A 23,317-nucleotide genomic window follows, 5' to 3' on the forward strand; every position below is an offset into this window, starting at 1 on the left:
CCTATTGACCGCTTCTATATCAAGCTGTCTGACGGGTCTATCACACAAGACGATTACGAACACGCGAAAAAAGTATGGGAAAAACTGGGTTGTGAGAATCTAGGTGATTATCACGATTTGTATTTGAAAACAGATGTGTTATTGCTGGCTGATGTTTTCGAGATATTCAGAAAAACGTGTTCGAAGCAATACGGGTTGGACCCGGCATGGTATTATTCAAGTCCTGGGCTCTCGTGGGAGGCCCTACTGAAGAAAACCGGTGTGAAATTAGAATTATTCACCGATTACGATATGCATCTGTTTATAGAGAAAGGGTTACGCGGTGGTATTTCTATGGTATCAAAACGTTATGCCAAAGCTAACGGGTATGTGAAAGGCTACAACCCTAAAAAACCTACAAACTATCTACTATACCTCGATGCCAACAACCTGTACGGCTGGGCCATGAGCCAGTATCTACCTACCTGTGGTTTCGAGTGGACATCTGAGATCGATGATGTTATGAGCATCGCACCGGATTCTAACAAGGGTTATATACTCGAATTGGATTTAGAATATCCGGAGGATTTACACACCTCACACAACAGTTTTCCCCTGGCTCCAGAGCGTTTGAAGGTGAATATGGAATGGATGTCTGACTACCAACGACATTTGCTGGGTCCTACAGGACGGGTGGTAAACGTTGAAAAACTCGTGCCTAACTTGATGAATAAAACCAAGTACATCATTCACTATCGCAATTTACAACTATATCTGTCGCTGGGTATGAAGCTGACTAAAATACATAGGGTACTAAATTTCAATCAAAGTAAGTGGATGGAACCGTACATCAGAATGAACGTAAGTAAGATAGCCACAAGCGACTTCGAGAAAAACCCGTACAAACTCTGTATTTGGACATGAACAACTCTGTATTTGGTAAAAAGATGGAGAATTTACGAAAACGCGTTAACGTGAAGCTAGTCCGGTCGAGTGAGGAAAACAAACTCAGGAAATTGATATCCAGCCCGGCGTACAATAGATATTCGATGATGACTTGGCAGCGATACATATAAAAAAGAGCCACATTATACTTAATCGACCGGTTTATGTTGGTATGAGCATTCTAGACATATCCAAACATCTCATGTATGACTTCTGCTATAACGAGCTCAAGAAACAATACGGTGAAGGGTGTGAGGTGTTGTACACGGATATGGATTCGTTACTCATTGAAATTCAAACCGAGGACGTGTACGAGGATATTAAAAGCAATATACACCTATACGATACCAGCGATTACCCAAAAGGCCATGTTACGACGTAAATTGTAATAAAAACGCAAATTGTAATACTTGCAGCAAATTGTAATAAACTTGACGTAAATTGTAATAAAAAACGTAAATTGTAATAAAAATTGACGTAAATTGTAATACGCAAATTGTAATAAAAATTGACGTAAATTGTAATAATTTTCGTTGCGGTAAAATGTAATAAATATTAACGTAAATTGTAATAACAGTTTTAATCACTCGTAAATACGCGGGTGTTTGTTTTTCGTTGCATTTCATACATCAAATAAGCTGGTTAGGGCGATAACTCAAGAAAGAAAAGATGGATTTTGTTCAAATTTGGTACCAAGGTATATTGGCGAGATTCACCGACACAAGTGAAATGGAGTAACCTTGAGATAATTTTCAAGGTCACAGCAAAAATCTGAGGGTTTTGCCAATATAAAGATTGTCAGAGCGATAACCCAAGAATGAATTGACAAATCTTAGCCATATGACGAAAATGATATTCGTCCTGATATATAATCGATATAAACTGTCCTCTGTATGATGTCTTTTCGCATATATCTTTTGAGGTTTTGATATGTATAAATATAAAGTGGGGTGGGATGGTGGTGGGTTTCTAACGGGTATATCAAGTCAAATCAAATCAAATTAGACATTTGTATAGCGCTGCATATCCAGAGTCTTGCTCATGTGCGATTAGTCGAATGCTCGTTTGAAGAGGATGGTTTTGAGACAAGATCGGAAACTGTTGATATTTTCCGATTTTCTGACATTTTCAGGTAATCAATTTCAGAGTACAGCACCCGGTCTGCTAAATAATCTGTCTCCGTATGATGTGGTTCGGACAAATGGAATAGCCTAGCTGACTAGCAATAAAATGCATCACAAATTAAACTTCAGGAAACAAAATATGCAAGAAACATTTTTGTATGTTTGAGATTGGTAGAGGTCGGCTAGAATCAAACTTAGATATTAAACTGCACAAAAAAGCAATTTCAAAACTACAATCGCTTGTTCAAATGAATCCCCCTTCGGTTTACTGAAAGAACTCGAGAAAGAAATGATGGATTTTGTTCAAATTTGGTACCAAGGTTCATTGACGAGATTTACCGACACCACTTGAATTTAGTGACCCTGAGGTCATTTTAAAGGTCACAGCGAAGGTGTAACAGTTTTGCACATGCCAAGCTTGGTAGCCGCGAACTTAGGAAAGAATTAATAGATTTTGATCCAATTGTATATCAAGGTGCATTGGCGGGATCGCGCCCAACACCAATTGATTGGGAAACTTGTGCTCATTCTAAGTTCACAGTGAAAAGTGTTTTGCACATGTCTAACTTTTTAGTGCGAAAATACAAGACAGAATTAATATGTTTTGCTTAAAGGTAGTACCATGATGCGTTGAGAGTATCGTCTAACGCAAGTCGAATTCAGGGACCTTCGGATTAAGGTCACAGCGAAGGTGTAACAGTTTTGCACATGCCAAGCTTGGTAGCCGCGAACTTAGGAAAGAATTAATAGATTTTGATCCAATTTTATATCAAGGTGTATTGGCGGGAATCCCCCTACACCAATTGAAACAAAATATGCAAAAACATGTTGTATGTTGGTAAAAGTCAAACTTAGATATTAAACTGAACAAAAAAGCAATTTTAAACTATAATCGCTTGTTCAAGTGACTCCCCCTTCATGTTTACTGAAAGGGCTTGTTTTGGAGACACTACCTACCCCCTTTCAGTTGACGTCATCATAAGGATATAACTCATCCTAAAGTTTTCATTTATTCATACATGGTGTCAAGGGTTTAAACTAAATACTGAATAGTCACACAAGTGTCAGCTCTCAATATGTTGTATATCTGGACACAATGTTTTTGAAAATTTAAAATGAGGGTGTCCTAAAAAAACCAGTCCCCGTCTAAATGTAAATCAAGCAATCCAAATCTTTGAATGTTGATGATGGGAAGTCATCCAATACTATGCTGAACATATTTTATATGATATTATATGAGGGTATACCATTATCCCAAAAGTGCAGTTGTAAGGCGTCTGCCTATCACGCTGAAGGCCCGGTTTCGAGGAGGCACCCAGGTTCGGGTCCCGAGATGGGCACATTTGCGTAGTATCCTTGGACAACATACTTAGATCCACATTGTCTCAGTTCACCCAGCTGTAAAATGGGTACCCGTGAGTATGTGCTGGCAATGTGAGTGTTTAGTTCATTGCGCCTAACAGGCAGAATGGCTGTACAGTCCCAGGGAGTTGAAAAGTATCGGAAACTACGATAGTGTCCTGTGATCGGGGAAAGTAATGTACGTAGCGCCGTGAGCAGGCAATGTGCCTGGATGTGAGCGCCATATAAGCGGACTATTACTATTACTAGATACCAAATGGGAGATCGTTTTCCATTTTCTGCAAATTTGCAAGAAACATAATACCCCAATGTTGTGATGACTAATATCTCGTTAACCACATTACCCACATGAAATTTTGGATATGACTTTGCTAATGATAGCTTCAAAATAAAATGGAAGCTTTTCTTCAAACATTGGACATCGAGAATATAGTTAGTTTGACTACTTTTTCAACGCCCCTCGTAACATACTTAAAAGAAAAGAGAGCGTCTAAGGAAAAAGCATTTCGATCTCTGAATACTTCTGAGCTATTTAAATACAAAAGCAAAGGAATAAGTAAATAATCTAAAAAAAATAGCAAAGGGAAACTTTTAATCTATTTTTGATAACTATTTATCACCTCAGTCTACTCAATCAGGTGGTTACTACTTCATCGGGACCCATTCCCCTTCTTGTCACTGATGATTCTGGGATACCTTCAGTTTTTACAGATTTGGATAAGCTCAAAAAACATTAAATGAATATTTTGTATCTGTTTCAAATGTTACTGATGGCGGCAAGACTTTGCCACCTGTTAGCCATCGCTGTGGTAACAGTATAACAAATGTCATTGTAACCGAAAAGGAGGTATCTGATAAGACCTTACCAGTAAACAAATCTAGTGGACCTGATGGCATTAACATGAGAGTGTTAAAACGAATTTGTACATCTATAGCTGAACCTCTTTGTTTGTTGTATAAAATATCACTGAGTTACTGTATTTCCTACATTGTGGAAAACGGGTAATGTTACTCCTATTTTGAAAGAAGGAGATGCATCCCTCCCAACTAATTACAGACCTATTTGTTTATTACCTGTCCTTTGGAAAATCCTTGAAAGAATAATGGTAAAGCATGTGCACGACCATTTCCATTAACATAACATTTTAAGTAAATTCCAGTCAGGTTTTACTGCGAGTCATTCTACTACATCTCAACATAGACATTTATCATAATATATGCTCAGTCCTAGATAATCACCACCTTTACTGTATGCTGTTTTGTGATATTTCAAAAGCTTTTTTACAGGGCATGGCATAAAGGTTTATTGCACAAATTAGAAAATGATGGTGTTCGTGGAAACGTACTTAGTTGGTTAACTAACTATCTATCTGGGCCCGGTTGTTCAATACTCGGTTATCTTAAACGCCGGTTAACTCCTAACGGCCGGTTAAATTCTTAACCGGCCGTTAGGTAACCGAACGTTAAATATGCCTTGTTCAAATCATGGTTAGTCATGCCGTTAGCTAACGTCGCCGTCAAAGTTTAACAGTGTTGTTAACGTCACTGGTTAGCTTCCATATATCCCATAGTTCCGTTTTCTGTTTACTTCCGGTTTACCAAAAATGGAAACGCAAAATGTCGCCTGCACCCCAAGGAAAAAGAGAAGTCGAAATTTCTCTGCTGACGAAGAGAATGTAATCCAGTCAATGGTTGAGGCCAACTCTATAGTATAGTTTATCATAGGCATGCGAATGTCGTAGCGTTACGAACGTTTTGTTTTGGAAAATAAGGATCCAGACGTTTGCATAATTTATATTTCAAAGACATATGATCCCAGCTCTGTGTAGGACTTACTTCAATTTCAGCAACAGAAAAGACATTTTAATGAAAAACGATAGCACAGCTATACATAAAATATGATGAATCCATGAAAATAATATTAATATTAGAAGCATGTTGTCCGTGGATAGAAAATGTATAAATATTACACAGAGTTACGCTTAGACGGCTACAGTCTTAATGAATCTTTGAATTCCCAGAAGACCAATCGCTCACTTTTCACTCCTTAAATTGTCATGACTGTATGGCCAAGCCGTGAAGATGCTATCAATATCATTCATTAATTATTTGTCAAGTCTGTCAAAAACTGTAATGTATGAACACACATTGCCAAATCTTTTAACGTCAAACAATATAGATGTTGTGTAATTAATACCATAGCTTTTATCTGAAATATGCATTCAATACCAATAGAAACTTAATATGTTACTAGCACCACGTGCAAGTAATCAAACTGCAATCGTACTATAGGCCCCAGGGCCAACACTGCTGAATATAATCGATCTATTATCCGGCCTTACTTTTGACAGGAATCTCATGAATAATACTGTGCAATATCGTCATTATCTAAACGCCATTCACAGACGCATATTCCGAAAAGATGTCTTGAAAAACATGAAGCTGCGTTTATAGATGAACATAATTTCCTCGATACTCATTAATCAGACGAACCTTCATTTAGTTCAATTCACAAGTGACTGCAGAAAATGCATAATTCTTGTTAATGACTTCACGGTCGGAAAACATATATTATATTCCATGAGTGCATTATAGAACGCTGTAGTAGATAAGCATAATTTCCTCGATACTCATTAATCAGGTGAAGCTCCATTTAATGCATAGATAGTTCAGACTGTCTTCAAGGACGGAAAACATGTATTATATTTCATAAGTGTATTATAGAACGCTGCAACGATTCGGCAGAGAAATACTATTGTGCCATAGTATTCCTTATATGAACCTATCAGTGTATAACATTAGCATTCAGATATTGTTATAAAATAAGTTAAAAATTCCAAATATTAGCGTGTAATATGACAAGAGATAGTGTTGTGTTCGCTGTGACAAGAAGGTTTCGATATTCAAATATAACATTTAATCAAAGTGACTACGAAGTAGGCCTGCATATCACTCACAACAGAAATAGATACATAATAATGTTATGTTTATTTTCCTACACATCAGTTGCGAGAGCGAATTTATGCTAACTAAGTTTTCATCAATTAATACAGCATTTTTAAAAGATGATTTGCTTCAATTAAAACATTCGAAGAATGAAAAAGAAATTAAGCCTATTGCTGAAATGATTAGTAAAAATAAAATTAAAATCCATCTATGGGAAGGGATGCCAGACGGACATATCCAAACAAAATCGGATAATTACTTGCAGTATACACTTTCAAAAATAGTATATTAATTAACAATGATATCAGTTTTGATTAAAATCACTAATAATTCTGAAACGTTGCCGATCAGCCTGGAATCGTGTTCAGATGTTTTCATAAATACACTCACACAAACGCCCTAGTGCACTTTGCGCCCTATTGGATAGTGTTTACAAAATCACGTTTCGCGAAGGCCGGTATTGAAACGCCAATTACATCACTTGTATTTCATATTCGGCGGCGACAAATGAATCACTGCATTCTAAGGCTGGGACGGGTACTCGGGTACTCGAATCCGGGTCGGGTACAGCTATTTCTAGGAATCGATTATCCGGAAAGGAGAGAGCTCTGTAATGACAAGGGCAGACAATAGCCTGTCTTTTTCATTTTGACGTAACACACATTTACATCATTGAGTGAGTGAGTGAGTTTAGTTTTACGCCGCACTCAGCAATATTCCGGCTATATGGCGGAGGTCTGTAAATAATCGAGTCTGGACCAGACAATCCAGTGATCAACAACATGAGCATAGATGTGCGCAATTGGGAGCCGATGACATATGTCAACCAAGTCAGCGAGTCCGACCACCCGATCCCGTTAGTCGCCTTTACGACAAGCATGGGTTACTGAAGATCCATATTCTAACCCGGAAATTCACGGGTTTTTACATCATTGGTATTGTCCGATTAATGGAGCATAGTTTTAATGACTGTAATTTATCTGTGCATGAGCAGTGAGTAGTTAAGTTACAGTAGCAGCAGGAACAAAACGTTCGTTGTTATAACGAGGAATGTAAGTAATGGTGTTACTCTCTATATTGGTTAAACAGACGTAAATTAAATAGCTTGAGGTCAGTTTTAATGTCTTATTACCAACTGTTCAAGTTTTCTACAATAATCTCTGTCAAATCGTGATTGAATATTCAGAAAGTTGACCCGAATGTATTTCTTACATTTCCGGGTACTCGATTCCGATTCGGGTACGTACATCCGGGTACTCGATTCCATTGTTTCCTACTCGTCCCGGCCCTACTGCATTCCTGATACATTTTAGAATCTAATTACAACTGGTCTTTTTGGCACCAATACCAAGTGTCTAGATAAAGTGAAACGAAAGATATTGGGGGTGGAAACAACTGCTGTGCTCGAAAGACAACACCTGTTTGAAATGTAAACAAAGAAAATTTCAGACTTTACACTGTGTAGTATTTTCTCAAATTTTCAGACCCCCATTTTCATGGAAAGAGCATAGTAGCAAGAAATAGGAAATTGATACAATACAGGAATGTGATGTGTTTACACGAAACTGTCAAGTTTCTGTGCTGCGTGACGCCATGACTGACGCAAAATCACGCATAACGACAACGGTAATAATCGGCATTTCTAGCTTCTTCTCTTTCTTAAAATGGGGTGTATTTGGCAATTTCTCTGAGGTGAAGGTCGGTAGTATAAGAGTATACACAATCACCATATCCCGCCGATTACACTTTCAGTATCAGAATGTAATCGTTCGGATATTTTTTCATGAAACTAATTTAATTATCTACATTTAGCCTTGATCAAAATCATATCACACGTGGGTATAGGGTGTACGTGTTATATTCTTTGAAAGTGTTTGTTTGAATAATATTTACAGAAGGAATTCACACATTTAGTGTAGTAAAGCATATATAAACCTTTCCACAAGTGTTAAAAGATGAAACGTAGGCATCATGTACTTGTACAACATGTATTTTAGTTCCTATGATGTGCATAGATACAGTTTCGTATGTAACTTTTCGTCAGAATAATTTCCAATATCGAAGTCCAGTCCACGATACACCCTATCCTTTCTTTGCTGAACTGGCATCATGAAAGCAGTGTTAGCCATGAACGTCATTTGCGAGTTAACCACACTGTTAAAAACTTAGCGGCGGTCCTTAGGTGTGTTAACTTAACGTCACGTTAACAGCCTGTTAAAATTTAACAGAGTTTTGAACAACAAGATAACCCTCTGTTATTAGGTAACAGTCGGTTAAATGTACTTAACGGCTGGTTAAAAGATAACCGAGTTTTTGAACAACCGGGCCCTGATAGACGATAGTGTGTCTCTGTTAATGGAACATTATGAAAAACTAAATGTTACTGCAAGGGTTCCTCAAGGATCTGCCCTTGGTTAATTTGTTTTCCTTGTATATATCAATGATTTACCTGGAAATTTACAAAATATCACAATAATGTTGGCCGAGGACACATCAATCGGTGTTGCGGAAAAGTAGGTAAAATCCACAGAAGCAACTCTCAACTATGATTTAGCCCAATTGAATAAATGGGCAGAAAAGTGGTGTGGTGTGTTCTAACGGTTATATCTAGCATACTTTAAGACATAGAGGAGGTGGTGGTGGTTCTAACGGTTATATCTCAAATACATGTAGAGGCTGGAGGCCTAACGGGTATGAACAACAATAAAAACTTTCATGCATTTATGACCCACATTTTCGAACCTTTTATCAGTCTCTAAAAGGGAGCTGGCAATAGATTTTAATGAGCTTCGTCCTTCAAGCCTGAAAACCTTTTAATATGGTTGATTAATCCTTTGTCATTTATAAAAAAAAGTAGTGAGGTTGTGCTTTATTGTTATACATTTCTAAAATATATGGACACTATTGGGACGTTGGTAACTGTCATCAGACATTATTTGACGACCTTTCTCATGGTTTGAATATAGCCGACTTTATAGAAGATAAATATCAGTTTACAACACAACTGCCTAAATCTTGGTATTTTCGGAACCAGAGAAGGGAATGCCGATATTTAGGTCGTTAACCTAGCATATTATGGTCACGAATATAATTTTCTATTTATTACTGAAGTCTTTAATTGCGGAAATTACGCGATAATCTACTTTCCAACAAAGGCAGGCTCCCCGTCATCGTTGGATTTAGAAGGCGGCTTCTTAGAAGCAACGTGGCGTCATAACATTGTTCATGATGTCATGTCACCATGACAAAGTGATATTTTACCCGGTGCATATCGCATTAAAACAAATTATCCCCGGTATGTTTGCCCTCGTAGCTATAGGTTATAAGCATTGCTATGATCATTCTTTGAGGCCACCCGCTGAATTCTTTGTTGTATTTTGAGCGGTGAAACTAAATAAATGATTTCTTTAGTCTACCCATAACAATTAAGGTGTCAACTGCCACTGTATACCTTACAGAAAGAAGTTTTGACTTTACTTTGATAACGAGCACATCTGATCAATTCCTTGAAGCAAATAATGCAATTCAATATCATTTCCACATTTTATTTTAAATGCATCAGTCAAATACAACAAATGAGTAGACAGATTGACTGCTATGTGGCAAGGAATAACCAGCGATTTATGATATCCTTAGCAAATGTAACTTAAAATTCCCTCTCATAAAAATACAATAATATGTAGTAATATGATGAAGAAAATAATACGAACCAGGTTAAACTATGACAACGCAATATATGGAATGTATGATCGAAACATAAATCATAATAAATCACATATGATTAAAACATTAAATTAACTTCAAATATGTCATTGCGTCAACATTGAAATAATTCGAAAATGAAGAAAAAGAAACGTACATTTCAAAGCGTAAACAAACAATATCCTGTTGTTTTGGGATATGCTATGAAGAACTTCAAAATGTAATAGAAATACCATTAAACTAGACGGGTCAGTGCGACCACAGCCTTCTCTAAGTGGAAGGTCGGAAGTTAACACCCTTTTATCTCAGTACCGAACAATAGGATCCCATTCCTTCCTTTTCCCCGCTTCCTTGTTTGGAAGGCATACATTTATCAACCGTCAAATCTGCCATGAGGTGCCAGGTTCACGATTGCTTGCCGTTCGTTTCGACGTCGCCAGACACGAAAAGCCCAACAAGGAAGTTCAAAGCGGATCGTGACTCACTGACAAACATGACATGTGATCAGCGAGGTTTAATCTATTTTCGACGCTGTGTACACAATTGACAATATGATGATTTGATAGTGGCGGCTCAACACTAATCGTTAATACATTTATGTATGCTGGTCACTAGGATTGGGAATTTTCTGTCCCTTTTGACAGCAAAGTGAATGGCAAGATTCAGGAAAAGCATGCTATATATGCGGACCTAGCCTTTGAGATGTCTCGCTTGCATCCCAAATACACTGTCGTAGGGCTCCTCGTTGTTCTCAGTGCCCTTGGTTTGGTACCTCCTGATCTCTGGGCGCAGATCAGGAGAGTGCCCAAGTTCTCCACCGGGGACACAGCCCTTCTGACACTCTGGGTATTGCAGAAGGCTTCACTGTTGGGGAGCCTTCATATTCTCCTTAAAGTTCTTTGTGGGTTCGACTAAAAAAAGTCCCATTCGCTGTCTGGGCTGCGTGTAGAGGGGCAAGGGCCCTGAGCTGAGCTCATGATGAGCCAGGCTGTGTCAGGACCATACGAACTCTCTCTGCTACATTTTTATCTTAATAATTATGTAATAACATAATTGTGATGGTGTACGCCTCTATGTGGAGGTGGGTATCCTGACAGAGTAGAATATATTTGAGCATTTCCAGGGATTGGTGCCATATCCTGGTTAAGCTAACTTGCAACACTCGTGGGATACCTTTATGCTAGCCGTCAGTTACAACAGCTTCAATCGACATTTTAAATGAGCGATCGCATTATCCTTCCGAAATTGCAAGATTCACTTGTCAATGACGACATATTCCTTAAAGGTATATGTAAAGATAACGATTTGGACAAACATGGGACAAGAAACAAATAATATAGTATAGTTGCGAGCAGCGATTTAGGGCTCCTTGGGTTTGATACAATCAAGCCACTTGTACACGTGATGTAGAATGTAGATGTTGAAAGTAGTAATGGCTACTGTTAATAGGGATCATATCACTGCCAGTAATGGGAAATTCGTCATTCGTTAACTTTGAATTCATATGGGCCAGGGTTAGATGGGTTAGTTTCAAAGGATTGTGTAGTATGGTGTGGATTATGACACTTTCGAAGTAGATTCTTACATTGGCAAAACATCTAGGCCAGTAAACACCAGAGTGAAAGAGCACCAGGCATCAACAAACAAATTCGACAACAAATCAGCTATCTCAGAAGACATTCAGACCAACCTCAATCACCAAATCAACTGGACAGAATACACAATCCTGGCAAACAATCTGACTTTACCAAACGGATACTAACTTATGCCATCCACGTCAAACGACACCGACCCCCTGATCAACAGAGATCAAGATTATTTCATCCCCTCAGCATACGACGAACTCATCAACCAACCCTAACTGCCTGGATAACTTGTATAAACATGTCAAACCTCTCCTGCTCTGTACATCCCACTGGCTTTTAAGTGTAATCCATTGTCACTGGCTTCTACATATAAGCCTTTATCATCACATTGTTTCGGTACTTTCCAATTAACTTATTGTTCTTGTTATTATTTACTGTACATTTGATACATGCTATTTCATTTACCTCGAACAAGCATGAACAACATATGTACCATACGGTGTTACTATCCACATGCACCATAGAACAACAGCAAACGTTTGGGACACATACTGCTAACTTTCATCGTGCAGCGATAGCAACTGTAGTGTGGAAAATATATTCATTTGTCCCTCTGTTGTGTTTGGAGATACATAACTGAAATCGGCAGATATGATCAGAACTAACAGCCTACATGTACAGGTAAATTTTAGTCGAAATCGGACGGTTGGTTTCAGAGTTAGGGGTGTTTGAAACGTATTTTGAGGGCTTTAAATCGTCCAAAACAGAGCCAGAACACGTTTTTGACAGGCGAGCGCATCTTCCAAATACAGCCGATGTCGCAGGGTCATGTAAGAAGTTCCGGAGAAGAAAGAGTTCCCTCTTTGGCAGGCTGTAGCTCCGATGTCCTTCGGTCTACAGTTAAAACAATTAGTGTTCTGGAATCGCCAGGACTTCAGCTATCAGATGCACACTCACATGACATTCGGACCTGCTCCAGAAATTTGGTAGTCATCGGACTTGTAGTTTCGGAGATTATTGCTTTGGAAATTGAAAATTGTGAATTAATTTTGAATTATCTCCCCTTTGCTATTGGGCCTAGAGCCTTGAGATTTTTGCAGAAACAACTTCAGCACTGTCGGCACCTTGGTGATTTTTTTCAAGCGATTCTGTCCAGCGGTGCTTGTAGGACTGGCACAAAATACGGCAGAATAATAAATAATAAAAACATTAACGATTCCAATAGGCCTCCTGCCTCGTGGCAAGGAGCCCTAATTATTGAAAACTATTGCTCGTAAAATATGTCCTTGCGTCAACATCGAAGATAACTCCATAATGAAAAACAATTAACTTTAATTTTCGAGACATACACAAATAATCTCTGGCTTATTTAAGACGTGTCGCGAATAATTTCACAGTTGGTAGAATTAACATGAAATTATAGAAACCATATGCTAACAAAAATTTGAAAATTAGTTATGACAAAGCGTTTGTCACAAACATAGCTTTTACCCCCGCCACATGTCGATATCTGAATGTCGCAATTATCCTCTGTCTGACCCTGAAAATTATGTAAACGTTACCGAAACTGTCATCTGATGCCTTGATGCAAAATGCGAACAAATTCCATCCATTAGGTTTGGAGATATCGCAAGAATACTCGCTGTGACCTTGAAAATAATCCGAAGGTCCCTGAATTCGACTGGCGTTAGACGATACTCCCAACGCATCATGGTACTACCTTTAAGCAAAACATATTAATTCTGTCTTGTATTTTCGCACTAAAAAGTTAGACATGTGCAAAACACTTTTCACTGTGAACTTAAAATGAGCACAAGTTTCCCAATCAATTGGTGTTGGGGGAATCCCGCCAATGCACCTTGATATACAATTGGATCAAAATCTATTAATTCTTTCCTAAGTTCGCGGCTACCAAGCTTGGCATGTGCAAAACTGTTACACCTTCGCTGTGACCTTTAAAATGATCTCAGGGTCACTAAAATCTCGTCAATAAACCTTGGTACCAAATTTGAACAAAATCCATCATTTCTTTCTCGAGTTCTTTCAGTAAACCGAAGGGGGATTCATTTGAACAAGCGATTGTAGTTTTGAAATTGCTTTTTTGTGCAGTTTAATATCTAAGTTTGATTCTAGCCGACTTCTACCAATCTCAAACATAGCATATTTTGTTTCCTGAAGTTTGTGATGCATTTTATTGCAGATTTTACGTTTTTTGGGAGTACCAAGCCAAGATAATCAGTCTCACAAAATGGGGATCGTGAGGCTGCAACATAGCAAAACCAATTTGCTTGAGGCTGACAGATAATATGTAGAAAAATAAAACATAAAAACAGCTGCATTTGAATCATATTGTAGGTGAGGCTGACTACTATTTGAACGTCCCTCGTAGTTATACCCGTTAGAACACCCACCCACCTCTCCAACTCTACATGCATGCAAGTGTGTTAGATATACCCGTTAGAAACCCACCCCTACCCCACCCCCACTTTAAATGTATACATATCAAAACCTCAAAAGATATTTGCGAAAAGACATGATACAGAGGACAGTTTATATCGATTATATATCAGGACGAATATCATTTTCGTCATTTGGCTAAGATTTGTCAATTCATTCTTGGGTTATCGCGTTGACAATCTTTATATTGGCAAAACCCTCAGATTTTTGCTGTGACCTTGAAAATTATCTCAAGGTTACTCCATTTCACTTGTGTCGGTGAATCTCGCCAATATACCTTGGTACCAAATTTGAACAAAATCCATCATTTCTTTCTTGAGTTATCGCCCTAACCAGCTTATTTGATGTATGAAATGCAACGAAAAACAAACACCCGCGTATTTACGAGTGATTAAAACTGTTATTACAATTTACGTAAATATTTATTACATTTTACCGCAACGAAAATTATTACAATTTACGTCAATTTTATTACAATTTGTATTACAATTTACGTCAATTTTATTACAATTTACGTTTTATTACAATTTTTTATTACAATGCAAGTATTACGTTTTATTACAATTTACGTCGTAAAGTTTATTACAATTTGCTGCAAGATATTCACGAAATTTGAGCGATGTTTTATTTGACGCAATTTGAAAAGAACGTGGAACGTAACAGAAAACGAATATACTTACCAGCACCAAAATATATACCGAGGAGAAAATGCGGTATACATACACCTAATCAAGTTCACCAGGCCGACCTGTTGTTTCTTCCACACGACAGGGTGAGAGGTAAAACCTATAAGTACGCCCTGACAGTTGTAGACGTAACCAGCCGCTACAAGGAAGCTGAACCATTAACCACGAAAGACTCGGATCAAGTAGCGCAAGCGTTTAAAAGAATATACAAGCGTAGTCGGATTACATGACCTGATTTATTGCAAGTCGATCCAGCCCGGGAATTCATGGGATCAGTGTCGAAACTGCTAACCAAGCATAACGTAGAAGTTAGACGCGGTGAGGTGGGAGCCCATCGAAGTCAAGCTGTAGTAGAGAGATTCAATCGCTCCATAGCCGAACGTTTGTTTTCACACCAATATTCACGTGATTTAGCGGATCCTAAAAACAGAAACACTGAATGGGTAGAACGACTTTTCCACGGCTGGTTGACTTCATGAATCATGAAATAACAAGACTACTTGATAAGAGACCAGTATCCGTATGATACCATCAATCCGTATGAAATCCGTTGTATCAGAGGCAGCAGCAACCCGTCGTAAAAAGGAAAAAAATATTCCAGATCGCGCGCTTGTTAGATATATATATCAACCAGGTGAATACGAGGGAGATACCCGTAAACGTGCTACAGATCCTATATGGTCTATGAAAACGTACAATATCAGTCGAGTGGATATCAAAGACGGGGAACCTAACTTATACTTCTTGAAAGATGGACCACGTAGAGGATTCGTACGTGAGGAATTACAAATCATACCACAGGGATAAAAAAATATATATACTTATACCATTATCTTTAACAAACGTTTAACTTCGAAGATGTAGTCTTTTTTCTTATCATAAATAAGTTTAAATCTTAATTTATCCGCGCCGTGGGCTTTACATAATCGGTAATGACCTTTAACTCCTATACCACAGGTTATCTCCCATTTGACAGACACCCAATTGACAGACACTGAACTAGAAGGTTAATTAGGGTAACACCTACGGGTATAATGGAACAGTCCACTGTCTAGTGAGTAGAGCAGGGTGAGCCTGAAACAGCTTCGTTACTGACAAGTTTGTGGGTAAATAGAACTTTGTTGTCATTAAATGATAAATGATTTCTCTTCTCAAAATTGATTTTACTATCAATTACTATCGAATGTAAAAACAGGTTTGTCACTGAGAGGTTTAATTGTGTTTATTGATAGAAAAGACCCCTCCCAATAATAGCATATGTACAACAGACGTTAACTGAGAAAACGTTTTGTTGGAGAGATACAGATATGTACATATTTGAAAACATTCTGATTTGCAGTAAATGAGACACCTGCATTGCCATGTAAGATACGATTAATACCAATCAGTGTTCTAATTTCAACAATCCTTTCTAATGATTGTAACAGTTTATGTCTTTGAGTAGTATACAATGGACATTCAAGGAAGTAATGAAAAACATTCTCACACATTGACATGATGCGTCATATTTTCAATATTTATTCTAAATAAATCATAATTAAGTGCACTCATCATATATCTTAATATTGTGTGCAAAACATATAACTTCTATATTCCATATGAATAATATTTAGGTTCACATTTGTCTTTATTTGATTTATATGATGCAACAGTGTCGCAATTTCTAATAGCTAAGCTAATGTTTTCAATATGATGATGCCGACTCTGGTTAGACTAGAAGGTTAAACTGAAATGTTTATGAAAATAAAACTGTTTTTATATTGCAGCAATAAAAATTCAAATTACTGTCTTTTCTTCCATCTTTCAAAATAAATAATATAGCTTCAGTTTGTTCCTGTGATTTTATTTGGAATATTCTATTATAATGTGTAGGTAACAGGTAGTAGATAATCTGTTCACTGAACCTTAAATGTTGTTGTTTTAAGGTGTCTGCGAACTGGCTGTCTGCGTAATGGGAGGACACCATACCACACACCAAACACGTCTAGTTAGTATAACCTTTACGGTGAAAACAACGATAACCCTTAATGTGGCTTTTATTACCACAAATGTCAGTTTTCCCCATAAGAACCCATTGACAAAGATATGGTGCGTATCTCATATTTTTATATAATAATTTGTGTGATTAGTTTAATTGTTTCACAATTAACACTATTGATGCTAAACCCAGTGCCACGAATACCAACTCTTTTTGCCCATCGGAAGGAGTGTAATACTGAGAAATCCTTGGTGCATTGCCTAATGGTTCTAGTTGTTTATCTGTTAGCACGTAGTATTCTTTCATAGCTTCGTCGACGTCCTTGAAAGTTCTAGCAGAATGACTTTCGCGTTGTAGTCGATTATTGATAAAATCTAATCTCTTCATGCGTCTCTTAGCTATTCAGCCTGTGCGGTCTGCAGTTTTTCTACAGCTATATCGTGTCGTTTTCTCTCCGCTTCTACCTCAGCAGCATTTGACTCTCGTAATTTAGAAAATAGATAATTACTCCCGGAAAATGCTAGGGCATTCACAAGAGCTCCACCAACCATCATTGCTATCGTGGCCATATTATATATATTACTTTAAAATATTTTCAGGTATAATACCTTGTTTTATCAGAACGTCCTTGGTGGCCATCTCCATACCAATATTCATAGTAAGCATAGCAATATCCTGCAGATCAAAGTCTAGTTTTTAGTCGGTTGTTTTATAATCATTTTCGTCAACCGGGCGTATCCTACTGCTAATCCGCTGATAGAGCTCAAGGCGTTTTCAATAAACGGGTCTTTCTCTAGGTCCTCGCACAAATAGAGTCTACGTTCCGGTGGTATGGGTACAAATAATGACGCCATACCTGTGTTAATCTGGGTAATAGTAGAACCTATAACTTTTGTCATCTCAGCCCCGAGTTTTGACTCATACCTGGTGTATAATTTATTTATTTCCTCATCTGACATTTTCTGAATTTTATCAGTAGTTACATTATCTCCTAAATATTGTTTTGCATTACCACTCACAACTAGTGTTAACAGTCTGTCTCGCTGCTTGTCGTCCTTTTGTTCATCTGAAACTAATATCTGTTCTAGTTATTCATCACAATCCATTTTATAATATAGTAATCTAGTTTTAATTTTTTTTAAAATATAACCAACCCACACTTAATACAGAGTGATAAAGGTTAGGTTACACACGACTATAACTTCAAAAACCGACATTTATACTAAAACTTACTAAAATTACTAAAACATTACTAAAATGTACTAAACATTACTAAGTTTTACTAAAATTTACTAAACTATTACTTGGTAATCCACTGGTTGATCGGTATTCAACACGAGCTTAGCATGTTTAGTTTTGGCCATCTGTTTCTTAACCCGTTCCCGGTCTAGTTTACTCATCACATCGTTCTCTCTCAAGCATTCCTCGAACGAATCCCTGTCCTTGCAGTGAAATAGAGCTACCCATAGCGTCTGTTCACGTAAATCCTTTAACACAGAGTTGAATTTTTGTGTCAACACCCAGACGCTATGTTCTGCGTGCCTACCTGAAAACGCTAAGTAGGACAGCATATCTCTCTTTTTCGTTATCTCTCTATTAGCGCTGCAGTCATCCAGGATGAACAGCGTCGGCTTCCCTTTAAATTTGTTGTGATAAACTTTCAAATAGTCCTGCAGGTGTGTTCCCGGATCGATTTTATATACATCGGGATCCTTCATCACCCAAGATCTGTCCGTGTAAGCCTTGTTCATATTTATAGTAGGACATAAGATAATGATATTGTCAAATACGTCTTTATAGTACCCCTCCAATAAATCCAGTACGAAAACTGTCTTACCACAACCAGTCTGCCCACATATCATGGCGCAGTGCGGATCTCGTGGTAAATTAATAGATTGCTTGCACAAATCTCCCATTCTCTATATTAAGTTGCGCGTCCATATGATGTCTGACATGATTATTAACCAAACATGAATTATGTCATGAAGTCAAAATATTCATACATTTGTCATGACCTACAATATATCTACAAACAAATGTAACAGTAGACGCTAGGTCAGACTGAACACTGGAAATTACATAGCGGGCTATAGAAATGTAAATTTGACTTCAAACGCATCGCGGTCGTTGAAGCCGGCGCAATTCCACGGCTACCCGAGTTATAGCTATGTCACAATGCACCACCCAACCTAGTGGCTTATCATGGCTCACGATCTACTGCAAGATAATCGACACAATTCACTGGTTCGGGAATCCCTCGACGTCAAAACATAGGACGGTGATTATTATAAAAGTCTAGCATCTGCACTGTTATGAAAACAACACCACTTTATCTTATTATTAAGGTTAGAAAGGTTTACGCATAGTTATTTGATTCATTTTGTCCAATATACATATCATATGGTTTTACGTGTATCTAAATAGTTATTTGTCAGGACAGCAGAGACAAATTTGCTCTGCGTGTGTGTGTGTGTGTGTGTGTGTGTGTGTGTGTGTGTGTGTGCTGATCCCTCGTTTGTGTATAGAAGTCTTTGGTGGCCGTCGTCGAACATGAGCATGCCCATGTTTTGCAGGCTGAAATCGAGCTTGGGTGCAGGTTTGGTGATCATTTTGCTCAATCGACCGTAGCCACTGGCCAGTCCGCTGACCACAACGGTTTTCCATCGGTTGTCGACATTTATGTTTTGTGAGGGTTTACATGATGTGAGGGTTTACTTCTAATTGAGGTGCAGGCAGTGGTACCGCTGTCGCCAGTGGGGTTGGTGTCGGTTTGAATGTGAACACCCCCTGTCGCCGTGGCCGCACCCGTGGGGCTTGGCATTGAAATAACAGCAGGAGTTGCAGGGTTGACGGGATTGGTCTTTAAGTACGTATCTCGCAGACTGCAACGTAAAGCATTGAAACACAACAAAATTAGAATTCTAGCCAAAGCGAAGCTAAACACGATAGACGATCATATTTCCACCACGTTCATCGACTCTAAAATGTTCGAGGAAGAGTTTCGTTTGGTGCTCTCAGAAAAGGCAAAATATCACAGAATGAAACAAGAGATTCGAATCAAGTCTCGTAAAAGCACTGGTCATCAGCGAAGATGAGGGAAAAAAATTTTTTTTTTTTTTTTCAAATTAAGCCTTCGCAAGGACCTGATGCAGTTCAACCATTTAGTCCAGTCATCCTGGTTAGATTTTGACCTAACCCACCACAAATTGCAACAGAAATGATTTCAACTGTTTTAAGACCCTGAAGCATTCCTTTATAACATATAAAAAGTCTAGGAAAATCTCAGTGGTGGAACAAGGTCAAATTTGACCCTCAAGGTCATAGGGGTCATCTTTACTTTCGAAATCTTAGATGGAAATGCAAACTTTTTTGTGATCTACTCAATTGTGTCATGTTATATATCAAATTAAAGCTCAGATTACATGCTTTTCAGAAATATATAGTTTAATAAGGATTAATCTTATCATATTGTTGTATTTTTTTTAAAATCATTCCGAAAAATATGAAAATCGTATCCGGACATCCACATGTATATGTATGCTACGATTATGCCAAAAATTTAATTTTTCAATTGTGTGACCATTTTTAACATGAAGAAATATTGTGATGAATATGAATCAACCAATAGTCATTCCAAATAATTATGAAATAGAATGAACGATCAATGTTTTATATCAACACATTTTCATCAAGTACAATGATGAAAAACAAGTCATTTTGTCGATTGAAACTTATGTAAAAGAGTTGTCTATTACTCAACTTCATAAATGGTATTTCATTATGAATTACCTGCATTCATTAGCTAATCTTGTTTTACAGAATGGCAACGTCCTTTTCCAAATTATTTTACAACAGTTCTCTGATTGCATCATTCATCACTGAGGTCAAGCCTTTTGAGCACTCCGACATGCACAACCACGGCACACACTGCACAAGTGAGTGCATCTCAATCCATGTCTCTTACATGTGCATCTTTGAGAATTGCAAATATTTCTTTTACAGTTGCATATGATAATTGTCAACAGTTCCTTTGGAGCTGGGGGAAGATCTGCAAGGTTAGGATCCTTTTGCCATCTCTTTTCCATCCTTAATCTGTCAAACTAAGCGGATGGTAATTTCCTTTCAACTCTTGAATCTGAAAGTAAGCCCGGCGACTGACACTTGACTGCTGTTGAGGCTGGTGGACGATTCTTAGGAAAAACATGCATCTGGCTTGAGGCTACTTTGTCACAAAAATGTCTGTGAGTAAGTGCAGACTTTCACCTGTTTCTCCATACAGGAGACAAACCATGGCCTTCCCTCCAGCTTGAATGGTTTGTTTTGCTGTTCATATTCCATGGATTCTTGATGTCGTATCACAGCCTAAGACAGGATGTATGAACATCAATGCTTCATGCTTCTTCTTGGTTTCATTGATGTTCCAAAATGGAATTCTTTTCAAAGAAATTTTCTTGGGTGTTGACTGCAAGAAGATATCATGTCCAGATTTGTCCAGATTTGTGTCACCAGCAGATCCATGTCGTTCCCTATGAGTACTGTTTATGACTGGCATGCCAGTAAATCTGCTGTTTGAAATATCACAACATCAGCATCACAAGTGGCTTGAACTGTGTCACATCCTTCAGCTTCTAGATAGGAACACATCATCATGATGAACGGTTGTTTGTTCTGAACATTGGCGTGGAATGACTCTTTCTTTGATTGTAAGATCATACTCTCATCAAATTTAACCAAATTTAAGTCCACCAGTCCGTCTCATTTGTGTTGTATACTTTGTCCATGAACTTGAGTATCCATTCAACACAGTTGAACAGTATATCTGCCATAGTGTCTTTTGACATATGTGCAGTACGTGGCCAAGGTAGAGTATGCAGCAAAGCCCTGCCATCGAGATACATACACAGCATCAGAAGTTGGACCACGGGAAACACCATCATCCAATTTTTGATATGAATGAAGCCAGGGCGGGTTTGTTTGCTTCCTTCAGGAAAGAGGGAGAATCAAACAGTGCAGGTGGATAACTGCAAAGTTCAACTTTAGCAAAAATTGGAGGTCGTGTGTTGACTGGCTATGGGCAATCAGAAACCTTTGAAACAATAAAACTGGATCAATGTACAAATTTCTTCATCTTATGGTGTCATAGAGTCCACAAAAGAGCTACTAAACTCAACATGCATCATCTGCATTCACAGTTTCACTTGCGACAACTCCATTTGCAGTGTTTCTGAGGTCAGGACCTTGTTTGAAAGGGCCTGTCATGAAGGAAATGGAGAAGTTTCATGGCATCATTCTTGTCTCTCTCCTGTCTTGCATTAGACATGTCCATGTGTAGTTCAGAGTTTCTGTTTCCACTACTTGTAAGATCACTCATGACATTGCTGACTTCCATGCATGATGCCATTGACACAAGCTTCTGCGTTTCAGACATGCCTGCCCCCTTGTAAGTCCTCCATTTGTTTTCATGTTCTGCATGAGCACCTGTTCAATCAACAAGATCTGTTGGAAATCATCCCCAATAACAGTTGGAGCGGAGGATAACATGATGACCTGAGTTGAAGAGTTCAAAGGTCTTGGGATGTGTGTCTTGCAGGGAGGTCATCATCTATGAAATACACCACGCCATTTAGAATGTGCCCCAATGTAACATATGTTATATTTTGGATTACACTTTCTTTGTAAAGTACAGATTATAGTACTTTTGTTGGGTTGAGTCCCATCCGGGATTCGAACCCACACCATCAGAGTTCGGCACCTAATCGCCAGCACACAAAGTCAGACGCCTAGACCGCTCAGCCACCGCGGCTTCCACAAAAGCGCATCTTTTTCTTGGTTAACACGACGGCGAATGCTTTCTAATATGCGTTTGAAGAAGATACTTCCCCAACAGTCAAGGATTCACTCACCAGCTCATTTTACAGCACTGTCGCATGTTAAGATTCTCATCATCCGTGAAGGGGAGTGACAAGGTCGGCTTCATCAGAAGGTTTACGGAAGCTAGGAAGGCTCACATTAAAAGTTCTTGATACCAACAGACCATTGAGAGCTGTGTCTACAAGAAAGTGAGCTCGAATAGCTCTGGCAACAACTTTCCTTGTCAGTATGTGACTAACTGTGTTAATAGCATATACCAGAAGTTCAAACAGAACCGATCCAGACATGATGTTTCCAATGCATCCAAAAAAGTTTATCTGTGTGTGAATTCCTCCAAGCCTTAGGACGACGTTCTTCAAAACACTTGATGAAGGCTCACTGGAAATTATCAATGTCATTTGGTGTGACATTGCTTTTCATCCACTTTGTGACAGACTGGGGATGGAAAAGAGATGGCAAAAGGATCCTATCCTTGTACTTGATGAAAATGTGTTGATATAAAACATTGATCGTTCATTCTATTTCATTATTATTTGGAATGACTATTGGTTGATTCATATTCATCACAATATTTCTTCATGTTAAAAATGGTCACACAATTGAAAAATGAATATTTTGGCATAATCGTAGCATACATATACATGTGGATGTCCAGATACGATTTTCATATTTTTCGGAATG

The sequence above is a fragment of the Haliotis rubra genome, unplaced genomic scaffold (genome assembly GCF_003918875.1).
Source record: "Haliotis rubra isolate DU_JTF1 unplaced genomic scaffold, ASM391887v1 Scf1208, whole genome shotgun sequence".
In the NCBI taxonomy this organism is placed as follows: Eukaryota; Metazoa; Mollusca; class Gastropoda; order Lepetellida; family Haliotidae; genus Haliotis; species Haliotis rubra.